This window comes from Brienomyrus brachyistius, unplaced genomic scaffold (assembly GCF_023856365.1).
Source record: "Brienomyrus brachyistius isolate T26 unplaced genomic scaffold, BBRACH_0.4 scaffold40, whole genome shotgun sequence".
Taxonomy (NCBI): domain Eukaryota; kingdom Metazoa; phylum Chordata; class Actinopteri; order Osteoglossiformes; family Mormyridae; genus Brienomyrus; species Brienomyrus brachyistius.
The window spans coordinates 738,494-760,991 of NW_026042315.1; the positions used below are offsets into that span (position 1 = coordinate 738,494).

A 22,498-nucleotide genomic window follows, 5' to 3' on the forward strand; every position below is an offset into this window, starting at 1 on the left:
AATTTCAGTCAGAGACTAGCTTCTGATATAGAAAGAATGTTTACATTTTTTTTGGCCATGGAATAGTTTTTCAGTGCTGCATGTAGTTTCTCTTTATTGTTTGAATAGGGCACACTTACACATCAACAAGTGTAGTGGCAGTTGTGATGTTCTCGCATATGAGAAAATACAAGGACAACTTTTATTAAACAAAACGAAAGGCTTTACTCTCCATACTCCAGTCAATTGCATGCATAGGCCTACTGCCGCATCTCACTTTGCCAACTTCCGCTTCCGTGCGGCTCAGGAGGATCTGGCTGCAGAACACTGGAAAGGGGTCCACAGCTCAAGGGGACCACCAGAGGACAGATGGAGTGGAACCGGGAACCAAGGGATTTGCCAGTGACTAGCACTCACTGTTGTTTTCGACTACAATAAAAACAGCTGTACTGGCTGAATAATGAGCATACAAAAAGAAAAAAAGACATGGATAGGAATAAAAAGGTAATTAAAAATAGAAAAACAACTGAAGAGTCATTCACACTGAACACGCGTCTCTGCTCTCAGGACGATTATCCTGTCAACTGCGCCAGACTGTGACAGACCGAACTACAAAACTGTAGACTCAGTGGACAGCTGACTACGCCACCCTAGGAATTTCATCCAGCTTTCCATTGAGACTACAGTTTTGCAGTCTGTTCTGCCAAACAATGTATTAAAAAGTGCAGTGTTATACATGACACTGTAATTAGTTCAATTCAAGAGATGTACTATCAAGTTATAATAGTGTGATTATCATAATCACACAAATATATGAATTCCTCTGATACTGAATTAAACAACCCTTTATGCTGTCCCTTATGTGAATTAGAAAAAATTTCCACACCTCTTTCACCATAGACAACCATTCTCTCCATAGTCATATGCAATTCCAATTCCCCCTTTTATTTATTGTATGGCAGACAGACAGCAGTGTATTATTATATTATAATTATATTATGTTTATTATAATTATATAATTATATTATATTATAATTATTTTATATATCATTATATTAGGGTGCCCCTCGCAGAAGGTAAATTTAATCTTATTTAATTACATTTTCTATATAGCGTCAGATGACAGCAGACGTCATTTACTGTAAGGTTACCTTTACTATATAAGATATAACAGCTCCCAAAGTTCTTCATCTGGTACAGAAAACATACGCCTGACAGATGTTGAAGTTAATTCCGTCTTTATTCTTCTAGACACCGTGAAAAACTATAAAATAAACATATTATTAAATTCCTGCATTACATTTAATCTTACAAGACATTCTAAAAGATCCATGATATTACCGCTAAACAGCGGCTCATACATCACCGCAATTCCACTTTTCAATACAAGACAACAAGTAAATACAATAAATATAAATTACTGTGTGCGCCTTCTGACCAAATGCTTAGGAGTTATTACAGATCCTGCCGTGACAAGCCGACAAACCACAAGTTGACTCCATGAATCTCCCAGCATGCATTTACTCCTACCCTATTCCGTCACCTAACCATGTATTCAAGGGTTAACACGGATCAATTAAATAGTCAGCAGAGGGCACTGACATACATTTCACAGTATACATTCTATATTAAATCAAACCAGCAAAAGGTGATTATAAAATAACCGTCTTAGCGACAGTTACAGAGTGGCGTAGTCACCCTTTCGCTCTATAGCGCCCCCTACCCCTACTACGTTTATAATTATAATAATTGCCTCATGTGCAGTTACGCTGGTTAAATTACCTGGAAATGTTATTAACTGCACATTCTCCTAGAAACTAACAACGGTGCTCACTCAGGTATATTTATAATGGTCAGAAAGCTGATGTAAAGTCTGATATAGTGCTGAATGTGTTATTTTGTAGACAGTAATAGGTTTAATTAATTTTATATTCCATTACTGTAGAAAGCTATACTTGCTTACTTAAGGCATTTTGCGTTATTAATGTGTGATGTAAATGCAGGTAGTTTTATTACAGTCAACTTTTATTCACAGTGAGTAGCTTGTCATCATGAAGAGGAAGTGTGACAATCGTGAGGTTTTGGGCAACCACAGAAAAGCAGGAAAGTAAGTACAGACAGTGAGATAATTAGTGCCAGTCAGATGATAGACGTATACAGTATGTGAGTCAAAGGTTCTTCATATATTAATCATTCTCATTCAGGTAACAAATCCTTAGAAATCCATTCCTGAGCATCATGCCAAGAAGCACCACTTGTTTACTGATAACTGCTTTCATGTAAACTCTGCTGTGCTGAGAGTAAAGATGAAGAGGGAGAGACAGCAAGAGGCTGCTGACGGCAGAGAATGCAGGCGACATGGAGGGGAGTGAGAAAAGGAGCAAATATTGATGGTTAAGAGTGAATAATGACGTCACAGCAGCCTGATCCTGATGTTAGTTTAATATGCTTCTTAGTTTGGCCTGTGGTGTGTATTTCAGATACAGCATTTAATCAGGGAGACTGAGTGTGAGTCAATGACAGAGAGAGAGAGAGAGAGCAGACAGGCAGGTGAAGATGAAGGTGTATTAGGGAGGAGGGGGGAGGAGCTTGGACCTTCACCAAATCAGCCAAATGTAAATGTCACGTCTATCAAACAGGAGACCCTGCTTTCAGGAGAAATGGTTTAAAGATCACACTGGGCTCCCTTACAGCCCCCCTCGTCTTAAGGGGGGTTCTTTGTTTCTACTGTGCAAAATAATTTGTAACACAAATGTCTAAACTGGCATGAAAGACACATTCAGCTCTTGTGAAGACTGGCATGTGAAACTGGAAAAGGCACTGGGGAAATTCAGTGCACATAAAGACAGGCAGTGCCACAGATTAGCACTGATGACATGGATTCAGAAGATCAATCCTGTTAATATTCAACCTTCAGATGAGCTGGAAAGAGCAGCAGCAAGTGAGGAAAAATCTTCTGAAGTTAAGTACTTGGCACAGCAAGGCCTGGCTTTTCGAGGTGTTGGTAAGGAGAGTGGGAATTTCAAGCAGCTTCTAATGCAAACAGCAGAGGGCGATGCAGAGCTGACCATGTGGCTGAAAGGTCACTTTGATTTCACCAGTGCTGTTTAACTGTAACACCTGTTCCTGGGTTGCCCTCAGTCCTTGTTATTGGTTATGATTCTCACTGTCCTGCATTGTGTCTTGTTAGCTGTGTATTTAAGTGCCTGTTCTGCTTCTGTTCTTTGATGGTTCATTATAGCTGTATGTTGTATGTATGTATATAGTTCTCTAGTTGTGTTTATTCCATCATTTAGTTCATTCCTGGTCATTTGCTGTTTATTTTGGATCCATCCTGATCCTTTTGGTTTTGATGTGTGTGTTGTAATAAACCCTATTTTTCCAGCCGTGTCATGCACTGCCACAACCAGAAGAGGGCAGAAGATATGGCACAAAAACACAGGAAGAAGCCTAACTTTAAAAAGAACAAAAAACATCAAGACTCATCCAGCATTGGGTGGTGGGTTAACGAATAACACAAACAATCAAAGAATAAGCAAACAAATGAGAGAAAAGATGCAGAGATGACTGAGAAGCAGGGGATGACTGGAGAAGAGATGACAGGAGCAGAAGACAGGAGGGATACAGGAAGAGCAGAGAAGACAGTATAACTGAAGAATGGGAGAAGAGGAGAGACTGCAGAGGAAGGAGAACATAGATGACTGGAGGGGAGGGAATATAGGAGCAACAGAGAGAAGGAGGAAGGGCTGCGGAGGAGAAGACAGGATAAGAGGGGAAAATGTGAGCAGAGAAGGACAAACACCCCCACTGCCCAGCAAAGTGCACTTGTAAGTAAACCACAATTTTAGCCTTGGGCTCAATATCTGGACTTGTCTCTGTGTAGCAATGCATAGAATCCTTGACACTGGTTATGACTGTACTGTATTAGTCCTAAACCTGCCATTATAGTGTAAGGAGAAAAGATTTTTTTTTAAATAAATCATTTTAAAAAAAGGTAGAGCGATGTAGCCCCAGGAGAAGTACCCCCCCCCCCCCCCTAAAGCCCTGTTTGTTCCTTTCTAGCTACCAGATGAAACTCACAATGCACCCCAACGCCACCTAACTTCTCTTCCACATGATGCACCTTATTTACCCTCTGAATCCTGTCTATTATTGAGCGTTTTTCTATCCATTTGATTATAAGCTTATTACACTGTATGTACATTAGTCATCCACATATGCTGTACGGCTTTGTTTTCCGGACAGTCTGGGCTACTCAGATATGTCATAATTCGATTTGTAAATGCTGACAGTCTTGATATTATCCTTCTTATCAGGAAAAACTACTTCTGCATATAGATATTTCTCAATTTTTAGTCTCGTCTAATATAAAAATTGGCAGGTAGTACAAATATAATCTTATAAATGCTGAGATTAGAGTATCTGCGATGCAGGAATGCAGGGGTTTCATTGGGGCCCTTTCTATGGCTTAGTACTGTGAAGGAATACATGGTTAGTGCCAGGCGCAAATGAATATCTTTGATTTTGCATCCATGTGGTAACTTGTTGAAGTTGTCTGATAGTCAGTAATACATGGTTCAATTATTATGATTGTTTATTTATTACTTTATAACATCTAAAAGAAACTGAAATAGGAAAGCTTATTTTAATTTATGGTCCACTGGATAAACACAGACATTACAGACGGTTTTAGAGTCTAATGCTGAATGTTTTTTGCGATCATTTTTCTGCCTGCATATGCTGTGATTGGTGCAGTGAAATTTGAGAATGTGTTTGTGGTCAGTATCATAGCCTCAGACAACAAACCAATGCTGTAGTGTGTCACTGTGTTTACATGTGAGAGGGGTTCCAGTTACATAATGAACTCGTTCTAATTGTTTTGACGGAGCTCGACAAACCTAAAAAATAAATGCTGGTTTTATCAAAAACTATGTCATATAGCTATATTTCAGATTTATTACAGCTAAACACATCTCGGAGCTCCGAGGAACCTCCTTCTCCCTACATTTCCCTCCTTCACACTCTTCCCTCAAATACTGTTACATTTGTCTTTTTTCCACACTCACACCCTATCTTGATCATACTCTGACTACATGGCATCCATATGCAGGGCAAACTATTTTACAGTCTTATCTAGTATAATAGGACATGAACATTGAATTTGATAGTTATCTTTTATTTACACATTAGGACACAACGCATGAACATGAAGGGATCGTTTGCATTTGCAACCAACACCTCCGCAAACCCCCCTGCGGAATACTGGCCGCGGACAGGGGTGGGAATCCCCAAGCTGGAAGACTGTACTGCGTCATGTTAACATTAGCTAGCTAGTTAGCATGGATACAGAGTGCACCGGGCTAAAACTATAAAGGACGTAAGGTGTGTGATATAGTAAAACACTTACTAACTGGTAATGCACGTTAGCATTACGTTAAATGACAACTTTACCTGTTACTTACCAGAATAGCCTCCTACACGTGCGACGAATGACAGCAGGCAGGCTGCGTGTTTTTCAGAAACACACCGGAGTTAAACTTACGCCGCATTATTTACTGGCACTTCTAACACCAACATTTGCAGCCGTTAACTCATATGTGGTAGTAACACTGAAATTACTTTCTCTGCGTCAAAATAAGGCAACACTGTGATTTTGATACTTTATCATTTATACTTAACTGTACCTTCCTCCCATTCCTCCGTCTCTGCTTATTGACATTTAGGAGAGTGACAGATATAAATTAACGATTCAAAATTATCAAACAAAGACAGACACAACACTGAAAAGATGACAAAGACACAGTTTGAAAAGTAAATATGTTTTATTGCAAATCTCTTATCTTAACATAGCCTACCTTATCATATGTTAACTTAACCCATCTTATATTTTAACTTAGCCTATCATCATATTTTAACTTAGCCTATCTTATCATATGTTAACTTAGCCTATCATATTTTATCTTAGCCTATCTTGTCATATCTTAACTTAACCTATCTTATTATATTTTAACTTAGCCTATCTTATCTTATTATATTTCAACTTAGCTTATATTAATATATTTCGTCTTAGCCTATCTTATATTTTAACTCAGCATATCTTATCCTATCGTATCTTATAGCTACATTAACACTTAAACAGTATCACTTTCCGTTGGGTCCCGCGGGATCCCAGTCCCAATGCAGGGCTCTAACACGGGTATTCTAAGAAAAAGAAAATAAACACTTTACTTAACTTTACTTAAAGCAGTCATATAACTAATAAATAAATAAATACCCAATTAATGCCTTATGAATCATTTATAAAAGTATTAAAAACACGGCTGTAAATACTTATACAAAGGCATAACACATTATAGCTATCTTGATAATGCATTATGAATGCTCTGATCTATATATACACAATAAATATCTTCATAATACATTATATCGGCCATTAATCCATAATAAACATGGCTATAATGTGTTATGCTTTTTTTTCTTCAATATTTATACCCATGTCTATAATATATTTATGGATGCATTACAGTGCATTGTGAAGGTGTCAATAATGCAGTTATATTACTGCTTTAAGTCATTTGTAAACCTGAATTCACAACCTTATAATTACTGCCTCTTGCTACTTCTTCTGAAGGGCAGGGGACAGCAGAAGAAGCACCACTTCATCTTCTTCTTCTTGTGGCTCTTCTCAGTATGATCTTCAGAAAGATCTTCGGCATTCACATGGAATGATACTTCTTCTTCACTGTAGATCTTCTCGGCAGCATCGGCATCTTCTTTTGTTTTATCTGTCTTCATCACTTCAGTCTCGTCCTCTTCCTCAGGTCCTTCTTCTGGTATAGTCAGTAGCTGTGATCTGTCTTCAGATGCCACCATACACTGAAACCTGACCAGTGTGGTAGCATCAGCATCTTCTGCCTGCTGGAATACCACATCAGCTTCTTCATTTTCCTCAGGTCCATCTTCCTGTAAAGTCTGCAGCCATATTCTGGCTACATATGCTGCCATGCACTGCCAACTGTCCACTGTGGCAGCATCAGTGTCTTCTGCTTCCTGAAGCTCCTCATCTGTTTCTTCATCTTCCTCAAGGTCTTCCTCCTGGATGGGTTCTAGCCAAGTTCTGCCTACTTGTGACACCACATATTCCACAGCATTCCCTGTACTTCTCCCTCCTCCTCCCTTAACCTCCTCCACATTCACTCCCACCTCACATCCATTCTCCTCACCTCCATTTAGCATATCCATCATACTAATACCAGCCTCTGTCCCCTCCATCACAACCCTGGAGGCCTTCCCCTCAAATGTTCCCCACTCTGGTACCTCCACATATTCCTCACTACTCTGCCCCCTTACCTCACCCTCCCCCCGGCTTTTCCGGTCCTTCCTGACTTTCTTTTTTTTGTTAAGGTAGCAAGTTTTATAAATTTCCCAGTCTTCAGATGAAAGGCCGTAATTACTCTGAAGACTTTGAGATGAAATACTAGTGCTGGCTAGCAGTCCATCCTTTCCCACACTCTCCCCTCCCTTACCCAAATCAGTAGACCCCCCCAATCCCCCCTTAACCCCCCCAGCCTGGACAGTGGGGAGTGTCACTGGTGAGAACTCCTCCACACCTTCTCCCCAGTTGATCACTTCATCCCACAGGTTCCAGGCTTCCCAGTGTTGGGTGTTGGTCCATCGATCAGCTCTCTCAATTCGCTCTCTGGGGAATAAACGAGAGATTAACCAGCACTTAAGAGAGATAATAAAATAAATAAAGAGCTGGAAATTCTTCAACCATACAGAAAATACAATTGTTATAATTATTATAATAAATAATTACAGGGGTCACATAGAATAAAAGAAACAGCGAGCAAGATTGCAAAAAAAATCGACTGTAAAATGCACGATACTGTAAGTGCAATAGCATATTAAACAGTAATGTCACCAAATTATAACTAGAATCAAATACGAAACAACTGTGCTCCACATCAAATGAATACCCAGATGAATACTACCAAGAACTGAGTTAACACTAACCAAGCTAAGAATATTTGAAAGTGTTAATCCTGTGTAACAATGTAAATAGATGTAATGATAAACTTAGAAGCATCTAGCCTACTCCGAAAGTAATGGCCCAAATTTTTTTTAACAATTTACCTACCACCCTGTACAGTAGGGGGTCCCAACTTCCGGTCGGTGTTCCGGTACCGTCCGCGCAGAGTATTGCACCGGGCGGCAGACAACCGGGGGTAGAGGAGCCAGCCGTCCCGTTTATTAGGGGATCGCGCCGTTTTGGAAAGAAAGCTGCCCGTATTGATGTACGGAAATACGCCATTAGCCCCGCATGTCCGTATACACCGTCAATCTCCCGCCGCTCGGCGTGGGAACCCCCAAATTATACCGCCGTCTTACCCATCCGTGACACTTTTCTACGACGGAAACCGATCCGCGGACATCGAAAGGTTGGGAAGCCCTACTAAACTAGCATGTTTGAGATGAATTTACTAACCAAATAGTCTGTCATTATTTAAATATTAGCAACCACAGTAGCAATAAAAACCACTGCACTTTAAATGACGTTAAAAAATATGTAATATTAAAAAAATATGTAATGTTTTTTATTGTATTATAGACATTTACTATTTCATTATAGTATAAAAGGCTAAATAATCGAAGTAGCACAACATCAGTTGAAGAATTCAAAGACATTTTGGAGAGCTAACAAGCTACTCACCTCTGCGCCATTTTCACTCAGAGTTTGTTGTGCTTCAAACGGTAAAGTTTGTTTACGTTGTTTCTATGGAAACTGCTCTGACTCTCCGCTTGACCGTAATATAAAGGCATGTATGCAGTAATTTTCTGATTGCAGATTTGATCCCTATGCAGTAATTGACCACTGACCTCTTGGACCCTCTGGGCTGCCTTCACCTGCATTGAGGCAGCTGTTACGTTTGCTGTCATTACATTCAGCCCAAAATATCAAAGTACAGGATTTAAGATTTGAATTAGTAACAGGACCGTGGGAAACAAAATATATATGTTATTGATCCCACGAAGAAAGTTTTCAATTTTCTCCTTCTTTCAGTTCTTAAATAACGTGTCAGTTCTTGCTCTGGTTGGTTGGGATTTACCATTTTAACATTGTAGCTGTTCCTAGGCAATACACAGACAAATTCTTTTTTTTAGGATGGAATTGTTATGTTGTAAACGATTACCTTCACGTTTCAACAAAGGTACTTGCTTTTGATATATAATTTTTTGTACATGTGTACTCTGGTCATACCCCTTGGACATTTGGATGGCATGGAAGGACAGTCACTGCTGTCACCTATACTGTCCCTGTCTGCTTTTCTCATTTAAGTGTTGATACGGCAAAAGAAGATGGACCTTTTGTAGAAATTTCCAGCCAGAGACTTGGTTCCTATATGAAGAGAATATTTTATTTTAATTCAGGCTAAGAAACTACAGAAAACCAGCTCTGCATGTGATCTCCCCTTTACTGCACAAGGAGGGCACACACATCAACAATTAGCAATGCAGCAAAATACAGATGAACAATTTCTCACAGTTTCAGAATAAATCAGATTTCTCTGTAATTCAGAGATTGTCTAAGACTAGATCATTTTCTGCACTTGAACCTAATTTCAAGATAAATGACACCTGGGTCTATTAAAAGAAGGTGATGCTGCCTGACCCACCAACCAAGGCTGGGAGGAAAGGGAGGAATACTAGTCAAAGGAAGGAAGAAAAGCAGCCCACCCTATCTCATGGTCATGGATACAAAAGTCAGGGAGTGTTACGAAGAAGACACCACACTTAAGACCATTGGTTTTATGCACTGAATTACACCAGGTAGAGTTTTTGCATTCTACCTGTGTTACGTAACATTCCTCAGCCTTCATTTGTTTCCACAGAATGCAGGACATAATTTAGGGTGCCAAACAAGACAGCGGAACTGCAGTATAGCCAATTATTTGTTTCAGTAGTTTTATAACAACTCGAACATAAAATGTTTGTTTTTCTTAGATAAAAGTCCAGTTGAAACAGACTTTATTTTTAAATGTTAGATTGGATTTAAGAGATGGAACATGTTGCTTGTGTTAATACTGCTTTGATTTTGAGGATGAAGTCTGAAGTGTAGGTGACGTGTAACAGGTTGTTATTTTACTTTTAACTTATAATTATACAAGATTCTGTTTTCCTTCTTCTGTCTAACCTGATGGGTACAATATCCTTTAAACTTTCCCATGATGCTTTTGTCCTGCATCGCCCCTCCCTCTGTCTTTTCCCCTTTATAAGGGTCCCGACCTCATTTCCTCTTCCCTTTGGTGTATTGCACACGTGGGAAGAGGTGAGGATCTAGTGGCAGGGTCCCCCGAGTTAGTAAATCAATTGTATAATTATGACCCATATATATTATATTTGATTTATTATTCATCATAAGCAGGGGATAGAAAACACGTCTATGCATAAGTATATACATTGTTTTACTTTGTGCAGAGAGAGCGAGAGGGCCAGAGCATATGAAGTTTACCCCTTTCCTTATTGTTCCCAACAGTTTCAATAAAATCCAGGAACGACAACGGCGTCTGTAATATCCCTTCCTCCTGCACCCCACACACACCTGATAACACCCCAAAACACAATGCAGAGTATAGGCAGGGAATGACCGGTTACATAGGTACACTAGTGCGGCTTGTAAATATGCCCTTAATTTATGCCTGAATATCCCTCCCATATAGTGGCTGACCACATATCACGTGAAAGACCCAGAGAGAGTGAGTGTATATATATATATATATATATGTATGATGTACATGTGAGAGACACCATCGAAAGTCCGGTTCAGTTCCTCAGAGGCACTACTATGGAGGCGCTTACAGTAATAAACTTGCTGACCGCAAAAACTGGCACTATGATGGAAGTTATGCAGAAGTGCAGAGTAGATGGAATAATTTTTGTACCTCAATAAGATTGTATGCCTTTTGCCTGTGTCTCCAGCCAGTGCCGGGGGTGAAACGCGCCTGCAATTATCAGCGGGATAACATTATCGTTTTTTTTATTCTGTGGAAAATGAAAGACCGATTTGCTGGCCAGATTTATTTATGAATCATAAACATGTTGTGGGCTATATAAGTAAAGTCAGGGCTCTCAAGTCTTATGCATTGACTGTGAGACACTTGCATTTCAACCAGTTCACATGTTCACACACCGCACCTTATGTTTGTCAAGCTGAGAAGTAAGGGTTAGGGTTATAATTATCAATAAATAATGTACTTCCCTGTGAAACAATGATGCTGGATGTTTATTTGCATATCATGATATGGTGCAGCCTTTTAATAGGTTTCTGTTTTTCTGTTAATCCTTCATGGTGTTGAATAAGTCAGCAAGCATAAGTCTAAGGCTAGTGAGTGACTGGTGTTTTCGGGGGAGACTCCCTAGAGCTGGAGAGAAATACCTTAAGGCACGGGATGAAAAATCCCAAATCTTCCAGGAAAAATGTCAGCATTATATGTATTTGCCACACAGAACAGAACAAAAAATTCCTTAGGGAATCACACGCCTACCATAGTCACTATACTACTCAGAACGCCTGGCAGCCACCAAATCAAACATAGGAAAAGGTCCGGATTTATAGCGTTAGAATGTGGTAGAGACTAATATCCATAACGTACCATCCTAGAACACACTGTGCTCTAAAATTTAAGCCCAATTAAAATCTGAATATTAAATGAGGAAAATAATTTGATTTGTTCTTCTATCCCAAGTTGTGGTCTAAAAGCAATAAGACCACCATCCATTATACCTGCTTTGGGGAAAATGCACTCCTGTAGCCACTAGGGGAGCTCTCACCTCTTCTGGGCCCAGCTAAATAATTATGTTACGCATTCTAACAAGCTTTATTATCTGTGTCAATAAGCCCTGCTTTTACACTAACACTCCTGCTGAGAGGCTAATTTGATTACCAGTCTTGCCCTTGTCATTAGGAACACATGAGAATTTGCGCAGTGCTGTTTCACAGTGGATTCTCACTGGTTTTCCCCAAGACTGGTACGATACATTTTATTCAGTTTCATACCACAGGTTATTGCAAGAGGGATCAATTGGTTTATACTAGTGCAAGGAAACTATTATTATGATGGTGGGTTATCAAACACAGTAGCTGGCTACCTCAGACATAAGACGCCCATTACGTACCTGTGTATCACCTATATGGGCTTGGAATCTGTATATAAATTGAAATAATTATTCATAGCCCAGATAGCATCATATTATTGTTTCAGCGTTGAAGTATAGTTAAATGCATTGAATTATGGTCAGTGTTAAATTATCAGCATTGAAACTGAATTGATTTTTGGTCATTTTTTCAATATTGAAAAAATAATGGTGGCGAAACCTTGATATAAAGTGACTTTTTCAACATTGAAAATAAGATGCTGAGTTAACATCAATATTATTGAAAATAAAAATGGAAAAATGAATTTATGGGGGGGCGGCATGGTGGTGCAGTGGTTAGCACTGTTGCCTCACACCTCTGGGACCCAGGTTCGAGTCTCCGCCTGGGTCACATGTGTGTGGAGTTTGCATGTTCTCCCCATGTCGTCGTGGGGTTTCCTCCGGGTACTCCGGTTTCCCCCCACAGTCCAAAAACATGCTGAGGCTAATTGGAGTTGCTAAATTGCCCATAGGTGTGCTTGTGTGAGTGAATGGTGTATGAGTGTGCCCTGCGATGGGCTGGCCCCCCATCCTGGGTTGTTCCCTGCCTCGTGCCCATTGCTTCCGGGATGGGCTCCGGACCCCCTGCGACCCAGTAGGATAAACGGTTTGGAAAATGGATGGATGGATGTTACAGGTAAGGCGTGTGTCATGCCCGGCTCGTCCGCTCCTCGTGTGTGCCACGCCCCCTGATTACCCACATGTATTTCCCTGATCGTCTCCAGCTTTGTCTAGTTACTTTGATTAGTCCTGTGTATTAAGTCCTGGTCTCCCCGGTTTCCCTTGTCCGTCATTGATGTTTGTAGGTGTGCTGTGTTTTCCAGTCCTCGTTTGCCCATTAAATCCCTGGTTTTGCCCCGACTTCACCTGTCTGCCTGCTATTTCCACGCCTGCCCGCACGATCGCCGCTTCGCCCGACCGCGATCGTGACAGCGTGACTTTTATAGAAGACAGTGCTGCTGCAGGAAGAAGAATACATAAGTAAAGGGGGGATGTTGCGTTCAGTTAGTAATTGTTCTGTTTTCCATATTACTGTATGTCACAAGAGGGTGCTGTAAGGCTGTTTGATTCGACTTCAATTCCTATTCCAAGAGTCAAGAATGGATAGTTGATCCCAGGCAGCAGTTTTCCAGATTATCAACTTCAAAAACTAAAAAATATGATAGGAAAAAAGTCTTTGTAAAATTAAGAAGTATATAATACTATGAATGACAAGGGGTCTTAATACTTTTCATTTAATTTTATTAACTCAATCTTTTGCTGGCAAGTATACCTTTTAAATTATATACATAACAGTACAACTGCATTATTTGTGTTTTGTATGCACACTTCATACAAAGCAAAAGGTTACGGCGGCTACTTCATTAATAGTATTTCTTATTGATACTTTACAATTCCGTTCTATTGCCCAACTCCCAAAGGATCATACATTTTTATTAAAACATAGTAGTCTATGGAAATGTCAATACTAATCATACATTTCAGTGACATAACTAAATAGACATATGTTGACACACAGACACAGATAAAAACAATTAAACTCCCTCTATGTGAAAATGACATGTGACACACGTCCTCAATGTTAAAATCCATGAGTGTAAAAAATGACCATCGTTGCTAATGTTATATCTCAGGTCTCAGATTACTTCTTTAAGTGTCAATTAAACTGAAAAAAAATCACAGAAAAAGGCAAGCTTATTTGCCGACATTTAGTAACCGACAAGCTGATTAAGGAGGACTAAACCTGTACCTGGCTTTCCTGTCAGCTCCTTGGGGATGGCTAATCTTCAAATTTTATTACAAATACTACAACTTTATTTTGTGCCTTGCTTAAAGTAAAATATCTCCAGACTACTAAATACCGCGTTAATGGTGACATTTTTAAACTGATTCGCTTCTTTCGCCTCACTCTCCTCTATGTGACGGGTGGGCGTGGTTGATCTAGCCGGCTCCCGATTGGCGGGTATTCGGTAGCTCCTGTGTCATGTGACTGGTAGTAGCGTAGGCAGCACCGCCATAGATTTGAAACCCTGTGTGCCTCCTTGGGCGATACGCGATGTTGGCATGGTAATTGTGAAATAGAGGATTCATAGATATGACTTAGTGAACCGACTATTTTCGAAACTGCAACAACATGAGGAATGTTAAAACTAGAAAACAGGGAACCACATTTCACAGGTAAAAAAATCTGCGGTACGGTCAAATAAGATACATAACATGTTTACTTGCCTGTGACACTGACGGGATACTAGCATTAGTTTTTGTTGAGAATACTATGAGCAATACTACATAAATTTGGGGGGGGGGCAGTAGTGGTGGGCTTGTTTATTTATTCTACATAATTGTAAGATATAAATGCGTTAATTAGTAAAGAAGTTATGGCTAAAAGATCTTTCCATCTACACCCTGACATGTTGCTTGTTTATGTCTAATTATCGCTCCAAGATGGTGGCGCTGCTGACTCGTTGTGGAAAAGCGAGGTGAGGCATCTAGGCTTTCAAATTCATGAGCACCACCATGTACTTCGTTTAAATGGGAGGTTCACCCCAAAACTATAAAAAGATATTTTAGAGGGGCCTTAATGCTATCTATTCATCAAAGTTCTGCTGGGAGTTGTTCAGGTTTGGAAATATCAGCCGTAGAAATGTCGGGCTTCTATCGAAGTACACTACTCGTATCACTGCGCATTAGACACAAGCGCGAGCTCCCTGGCAATATCTGCTGCGCAGTGATATTATTGGTGTGTGGAGTTGGGTAGAAGGAAATAGTTCGTATATTAAACTGCTCGCGACGAAGTCTGTGGATTTTCTTAACCTGTTCCTGATTTCTGGTAAGGGATATTGCTGTTGAATTTTTCAAATACGATGTTCTGGCGCTTTAAGTAGTGAAAGCAAAATTGAATCTTATTATATTGCTTATTCATTAATAAGTACCTATAACATGTATACTGCCCAATGTTTTGATTTAATAAATATTTAAAATTAATAAATATTTCAAAAATACTTCAATATTTAAAATGGTTCATGATTTTCAGGAGCGGTACAGTGGTTAGCACTGTTGCCTTACACCTTTGGGTCCCAGGTTCGAGTCTCCGCATGGGTCACATGTGTGCGGAGTTTGCATGTTCTCCCCATGTCGTCATGAGGTTTCCTCTGGGTACTTTGGTTTCCCCCCACATTCCAAAGACATGCTGAGGCTAATTGGACTTGCTAAATTGCCCGTAGGAGAGCATGTGTGAGTGAATGGTGTGTGAGTGTGCCCTGCGATGGGCTGGCCCCCCATCCTGGGTTGATTGATGGATGATTTTCAGGTCACACTGCCCCCTCAGAGCCCACCAATCAGTGACTGTCTCATAGTGTGATGTAATACACAATGTCCGCACCACCCACTTTTCAGTGAGCAGTAAAAACACACCAGCTTGTCTCAGCGGACAGCGGCTCTTATCAGATAAGGGGAAAAGGACGAGATATCAAAAGTAAAAATAAATATATCACATTTGGTTAACATCAAATGAAAACAGCCCTGCAATAATATATTGGATTCTAGGATATCACCTATCAAAAGGGTGAATCTATTCTAGCAGACCATAAAAATCCAATTATGAACAGTGAAAATGGGCATAATAGGTCCCTATAAACGACAGGTTTCTGTCCATGGTGCTGAAAACCAGGATTGGCAGAATTCACATTACAGCGATTCCCCACTATATCGCGGATTTTCCTCCGACGCCTCACAATTCTCTGCGTATCCCGTACATTGTTTGTGGTCCGATTGTTTTCGTTTTGTTCTAAGCCCTACGATGGAAGACGTTGACCATTCAGGAGAAGGTAAAACTTCTGGATGTGCTTCGGGAAGGAAAGCGTTATGCGGACGGCGTTCGCCATTATGGTTTGAATGAATCAACAGTATGCTACATGAAGAAGGATGAAAAGAATGTGTAAGAGCCATATATGTTTTAATTTTTATATATTCCATTACATATATAGAGAGAAAGTTGTGTGTGTGTATACATATTAAAAATTATTATTTTATTATTATTATTATTATTATTATGTTACTCATATCCTTAGCCCGACATTTAACATAGCCCGATATATGTGTTTTAATGAGTTTACATATGTTTAAAGCATGTGGGAGGGGTATTTTAAGGCTTAAACTTAAAAAAAAAATTATATGATCCTTCTGTATCGTGGATTTTCACCTATCGCTGATGGGTCTGGAACGCATCTACTGCGATAGGCGGAGGATCAAATTTACCTTCATGTGGAGTCTTGGCTTTTCACAATGTTTCATTCCTGCTTATAGCTAAGGTTTTTTTTAGCCGTCGTCACTCTAAGGTTGCCCATTAATGGTTTGGAATTGGGAATGTAAAGCTGTTTTGTTAGCATGTCTGCCTTACAATTCCTTTACTGTAAGTCAAGGCCTGCTGGAACTCAATACTGCTTCATGGCGCTTGTATTTACTCTTTATTTTTTATTACATTATGTTTGAGACTAACCTCTTTATCTACCTCTCCATTCCTCCTGTTGAGCTCCATACAGAACTAGTGGAGAAAAGGGGTGCTTGGAGGGGAGACGATATCTCTGGATGCCCACTTAAGAAATATCTACGTTACCTTCCAATACACCTTCCAAACTTAAGTGGATTGAACATGGGTGCTGTTGAATTAATAAAAAAAATGCACTGTATTAAAATTATTTTGTTTATATAACATAAAATTGAACTATAAACATGAAATTTAAACCTGTTTATATATTGACAAAATAATAATTCAGAATTTTGAACCCTCATTGAACAAAATTAAACCTAATATGGACAAATGGAAAGCATTGAAATTATCCTTATGGGGGGAAGGTTAATGTTACTAAAATGGTTGTGGTGCCTCAAGTTAATTATCTCTCTATGATGCTTCCATTTAATATTCCGGAAAGGATATTTGAACAGTACGAGAGTATAGTAAAAGATTTTTGTTGGGAAAGAATAAACCTAGGATTAAAATTACTTCGCCCAGAGACAAGGGAGGTCTAGGATTGCCAGATGTTAGATTATATAGCATGTCATTTGAAATAGCCAAACTCTACTATCACTGGAAGAATGTGAATTCTGATGTGGACTGGATAGCTATCGAGAGCAATTTGGCTTCACTATTTCAACCTCTGCACATTCTGTCACAATGGGGGGACAATATAAGAAACACAAACCCGATAATATCTTTTTCGAGAAATATATGGATCAAAATACATAAGAAGCTTAAAGTATCACATGACATGCAGCCATATTCCTCAATTTGGCACAATCCTCAAATACAAATAGTAAAAAGTATGGAAACAATGGCAACCCAAAGGGGTGAAAACTCTCTGGGATTTATTCGTAAATGGGATGTTTATGTCATAATCAGACTTAAAGAGTAAGTATGATGTAGGAGGAGGAGGGAGTTTTTGGAAGTTTTTGCAACTGAGGCATTGAGTCACGAGTGTTAAAATGCAGAAGATGAATGGTCAAGAATACTTTCTAGAGTGGGGAAATATTTTAGGGAAGTAAAAGGTAAATTTATTCAGTATAAAATTATACACAGATAGTACTGGACACTAGTTAGACTAAATAGAACTGGACTAATTAATACTGATCAGTGTTGGAATTTTAGAAGGCAGATGGGGGTTTATTTACACATGCTGTGGCAGTGCTCTCAGGTATATCCATTTTGGGGTAGAGTTCTTGGTCTCCTGGACAAATGGCTAGGCTTTACTTTACCCCGCAAACCCGACTCTCTCTGCTAGGAGATAGAGTGGAATTGCCAAAGGTGAATAATAAACAGTTTAAGGCTGTGATGGTGGGACTCAACTGCCATGAGGGTAATATTAAGGCATTTGAAATCCTCAACAATCCCCAATATAAAGGAATGGACCAATGAGATGATTAAGGCAGCTTCATATGAAAAAATGTTGGACAGACTAAATGGGAGACGAGGTATAATGAAAATGTGGGAATGTTTCTAGGGCCATGTTTTTGAAGGATAAATGGCTGGGAGGTTGAACTAGTGATTGGTCATATTGTTTTATAAATGTGAATGGCTGAAGTGTATTATATGAGAGTGCTGTAACTTTTTGGTTTGAAAAATAAGAAAAATTTGAATTACAAAATAAAATGTTCTTAGAAAGTAATTTCATGTAAGAGAGAGATGCAATACCGCTTTCGTCAAAATGACAGGTCGGGTCAAAGGTCACGTTCAAAAGTTCAGTGGGCGGAGCTTATGTTGTAGTGGGTTGAGCTTGGTTGTGTAACTGACGCAATAGCATGTGGATTTAATTATTTATTTAAATATTTTTTTTTGTCTTCTTCCCCGGGGGTTGGTTGTGTAACTGCTGCAATGGTATTTGTATTTAATTATTTATTTATTATTTTAAATGATTGTGGCTTAGGGGGCATGGGTTGGTTGTGTTAGTGATGCAATGGTATTTGGATTTAATTATTTATTATTTTAAATGCTTATTTTAAATGTTTATTATTTTAAAATGATATTGAGGAGAGTGCTTATGAGTGTGTATTATTTTAAAAATGATATTGATGAGAGTGCTTATGAGCGTGTGTTATTTGAATAAGTTATTATTATTATTATTTTGTGGGGCGCGGGCGGGAGTGAGCGTGGCTGGGTTACCTGATGGAGCGCGAGCGTACGGTGTGCGGTAGCGTGGTAAGGTCCCCGGGCTTCGGAGAATCAGCAAAGGACTTATTCACATACTGGTGCGGTAGCGCGGAAAGGTCCGCACGGCTTTGGATAATCCTCGGAGAGAGCGATGCGGGAGAGCTGAGAGGCGTGCTGCTGCGCGAGTCTGAGAGAAACTGTGAGAGACTGTGGGATAAAATGGTAAAGTTGGAGCAAAGAATGAGAGGAGGAGGTGCAGGGTCTATCGTCCAATAAAAACGCTCGGCGCTAGTTTTGACCGTGTGTTTTTTCCTCACGCGAGCGTTTGTATCACATCGGCGTATGGCGCCAATTTGTAAAGGTCATAAGTCGAGACATACATCGAGTCTGTCAATTTGTCCGCCAGTAAATTCTGCAGGGCCGTGCCACCTGGCCATCGAGGCGCCCCCCTACCCGGCCACGCGGGCCATACATCGAGTCTGACACTTTTGCCCTCCAGTAAATTCTATTTAAAGTTTTGTTTTCACATACGTCCCAAATTACAGATAATTTTCTTACACAGGCACGAGTAGCATCATCAAGGCCGTACCACCTGGTCATACATCAAGTCTGACAATTTGCCCGCCAGTAAATTCTGTTTATAGTTTTGTTTGTCATACATGACCGTGCAGATATGGGGTGACAGAGACAATTAAATTGTATTACGTCGAGCGGGGGGCCTTTTCCTCCTCCTAGAGGCATCATCTTCATCCGTACCACGCCCCCACGAGCAGGCCGTGTAGAATATAGGGAGCTTCGCGCTGCAGGGCCAACTCTATCTTTTCAAAAAATACAGACATGTCTGGGACTTCCGAAATGAAAGATTCAACCTCACCTTCTAAGACTCAACAGGAGCAGGAGGCCATTATGCAGCCTCCGGGGGCTCCCAGGAAGATTCATACGGCACGTAGACGGGTACCTATGATGCGACCGTCGGAAGACCCGAGGGCTATCTGGGAGCTGCCCAACGGGAATAAACTGGTCTGCCTCTTTGACAACGTTGCGGAGGAACTGCGCGTCTTTCAGGTCACCGGAGACGGCCCAGACCCCCCGAAAGACGACCCGTATCTGGTGACTTTTTCCGAAACGGAATGGGGAAACTTGAAGACTGTCGTTACCCCCGATGATGGAGGAGAGCACCGACCCCGACCTTGAGGTCGAGACTGGAAGAATGGAGATGCACTATAGAGATGCTCGTAAACAGCGTACCACCATTATGAAGTGGGACGTGACCGGGGAGCTGGACAAGAGAATGGTGAATATATGGCAGTGGCCTAAATGCGACTGTTTTGGCCTGAGAATACCGTTTCTGATTTGGATGCAGATGATTCAAGAAAAGTCTGGTTACTACCAAGCGATGTTTAAGGAGAGTCGGGGGCGTAAGCAGATGCAAGAGATGACAAAACCTACGCCGTAAGGACCCCCCTCACCCCCTCACCCACCGTCGCTATATAAAGTGGACTCTGTTACAACCCCTTTTCACAAACATCATGGCAGCAGCAGCAGCAGCAGCAAATTATAGCGACGGTGAAAGCGGGGACAATGAGGCTCCAGCAGCAACCCTGACCTCTGATCCCGGGGAGCTCCTTCCAACCCCCCCATCATCACCGGCCTCTGATCCTGGAGAGGACCCTCCGACGCCTGAGATCTGCACGCTTCTCTCCAGACCGGCTCTCTGCCGTGGGATGTTGGCTTGTATTAAGGCTATGATAGTGGGCCTTTTAACCTCAGTCATCAGGAAGCATCAAGAGAGAAACTGCTACGGTTGTGAAGTGGATCACCCCAGTCAGAGACAACACCCTTGTCTGTTTCCTCCAGGCAGAAATTACTTTTACATACACTTTGACTCTGTGTTGCGTGACCTCTGGACCGATCGGCTGACACCCGCCTTGACCCACGTTCTATCGACCCTGGGCATCCGAGCGGCCGCCGGCAGGTTGGAGGGGGCCGTGGAAGCTATCCTGTACGATCTGCGTGAGGCCCGCAACGGCATGGTGGAAATCACTCGACTGGAACAAGATCTGTTTGAACAGAACCCAGCGTTTAAGCAGATCCTGGAAGAAGAATTTCTGACTCGTTGGGAGGCCCGAGACTAAAACAAAAAGCATCTTGCGATGGGGAACGGTATCAGCAGACCCTTACGGCGGTTTATGTTAAATGTTTTTTTAGAAAAAGTTAGTCCACTATTGTTGCGTGCTATTGATAAAAGTGATTGTCGGGATGATTATGCTTGTTGCTGCTTTCATAGAGTGTTATTTGAGATTTCTCAAGTCGGAGAAAATTATCAGCGGGGGATGGATTTACTTACTCAACTGATGTCAGAGGGTGAAAGACATTCCCCCGAAAGTCTCATACGCGCTTGTCTATCTTGTATTCCTGACAATGAATTTGACTGTAATCACATTTTTGTATTTTACGCTTTAATAGTAGATGTAGTCACCTCTAAATTTCATGATAAGCAGCCTATCGATGTTAATCAGATGCTTTCTACTCTACATACATGTATCGTTGAAAAAGCCACTATATCCACTTTACTGCATGTGACATCGCTAATCTACCTCAACAACTGTCACGGCTGTAACTAAATGTATACCTGCATTTTGAAAATGTAACCTTCACAAATTGTATACCAGCTTTTTTAAAATATATATATATCTTTCACTAATTGCAAAAATAAAAAAAAATTAAAACTTGAATACCGTTGTAATAGTCTTTGTAAAATAACGGGTAAAAATGCTGAGCAGGTTGGCCGAGTGGTTAAGGCGTTGGACTTAAGATCCAATGGACGTATGTCCGCGTGGGTTCGATCCCCACCCCAGCTAAACTCTTTTGTAAAATAATAATAATTAAAAAACAAACTACACAATATGGGTTAAATGTAGAAAAAACACACAAAATTTCACTGATGTTCACTCAGTCTCTTAACAACCCCCATCCACAGTCAGCTATAAAACGCCGCACCCCGCTCTCCCCCCACTCAGTGTGTGAAAAGCATGTCTGTTGCCAAGACTACAGCTCGCGTCTTGAGCAGTTCGTACTATGACCCCAGCCAACCGGGGTCATACGGAGGTGTCTCCAGACTGCAGAGAGCCGTGCAGCAAGATACGGGGAAAAAAGTGGCTGCTGATGACATCAGAGACTGGCTGTCTATGCAAGACAGTTATACTTTACATAAACCGGTTAAAAAGAATTTCCCCAGGAACAGAGTGTTTGTTCCGAGAGCCATGTATCAGTGGCAGGCCGATTTATGCGACATGCAAGGGCTGGCCAAATACAACGAGGGGTTAAAATACCTCCTTACGGTGATTGATGTTTTTTCTAAAAAAGCCTACGCGCGTGCTATAAGAAACAAGACTGGGGAAGCTGTAAAGGAGGCCTTTGATTCTATTTTAACCGAGGGGGGCGTCCCCCTCAAGCTACAGACGGATGCCGGTAAGGAGTTTTTAAATGGGACTTTTCAGAAACTTTTAAAAACTCATAAAATCACCCATTTCACTACGGCTAGTGAACTTAAAGCTTCCGTCGTAGAGAGATTTAATCGAACGTTAAAAGAGAGGATGTACAGGTACTTTACGGCTAAAAACACCCGGCGATATGTGGACGTGTTGGACGATCTAATAAAGGGGTACAACCAGTCATTTC

The 22,498-nt window shown here is 40.7% G+C and overlaps 1 protein-coding gene and 1 non-coding gene across 2 annotated transcripts in view; both read left to right on the forward strand.

The window, feature by feature from the left end:
- LOC125722564 (cytohesin-2-like) overlaps positions 1–22,498 on the forward strand; it is a 178,490-nt gene that overhangs the window by 5,249 nt on the left and 150,743 nt on the right. The window lies entirely within an intron of this gene.
- Positions 21,596–21,678, forward strand: trnal-uaa (transfer RNA leucine (anticodon UAA)). Its single transcript has one exon. It is a non-coding gene; the product is annotated as a tRNA-Leu (tRNA).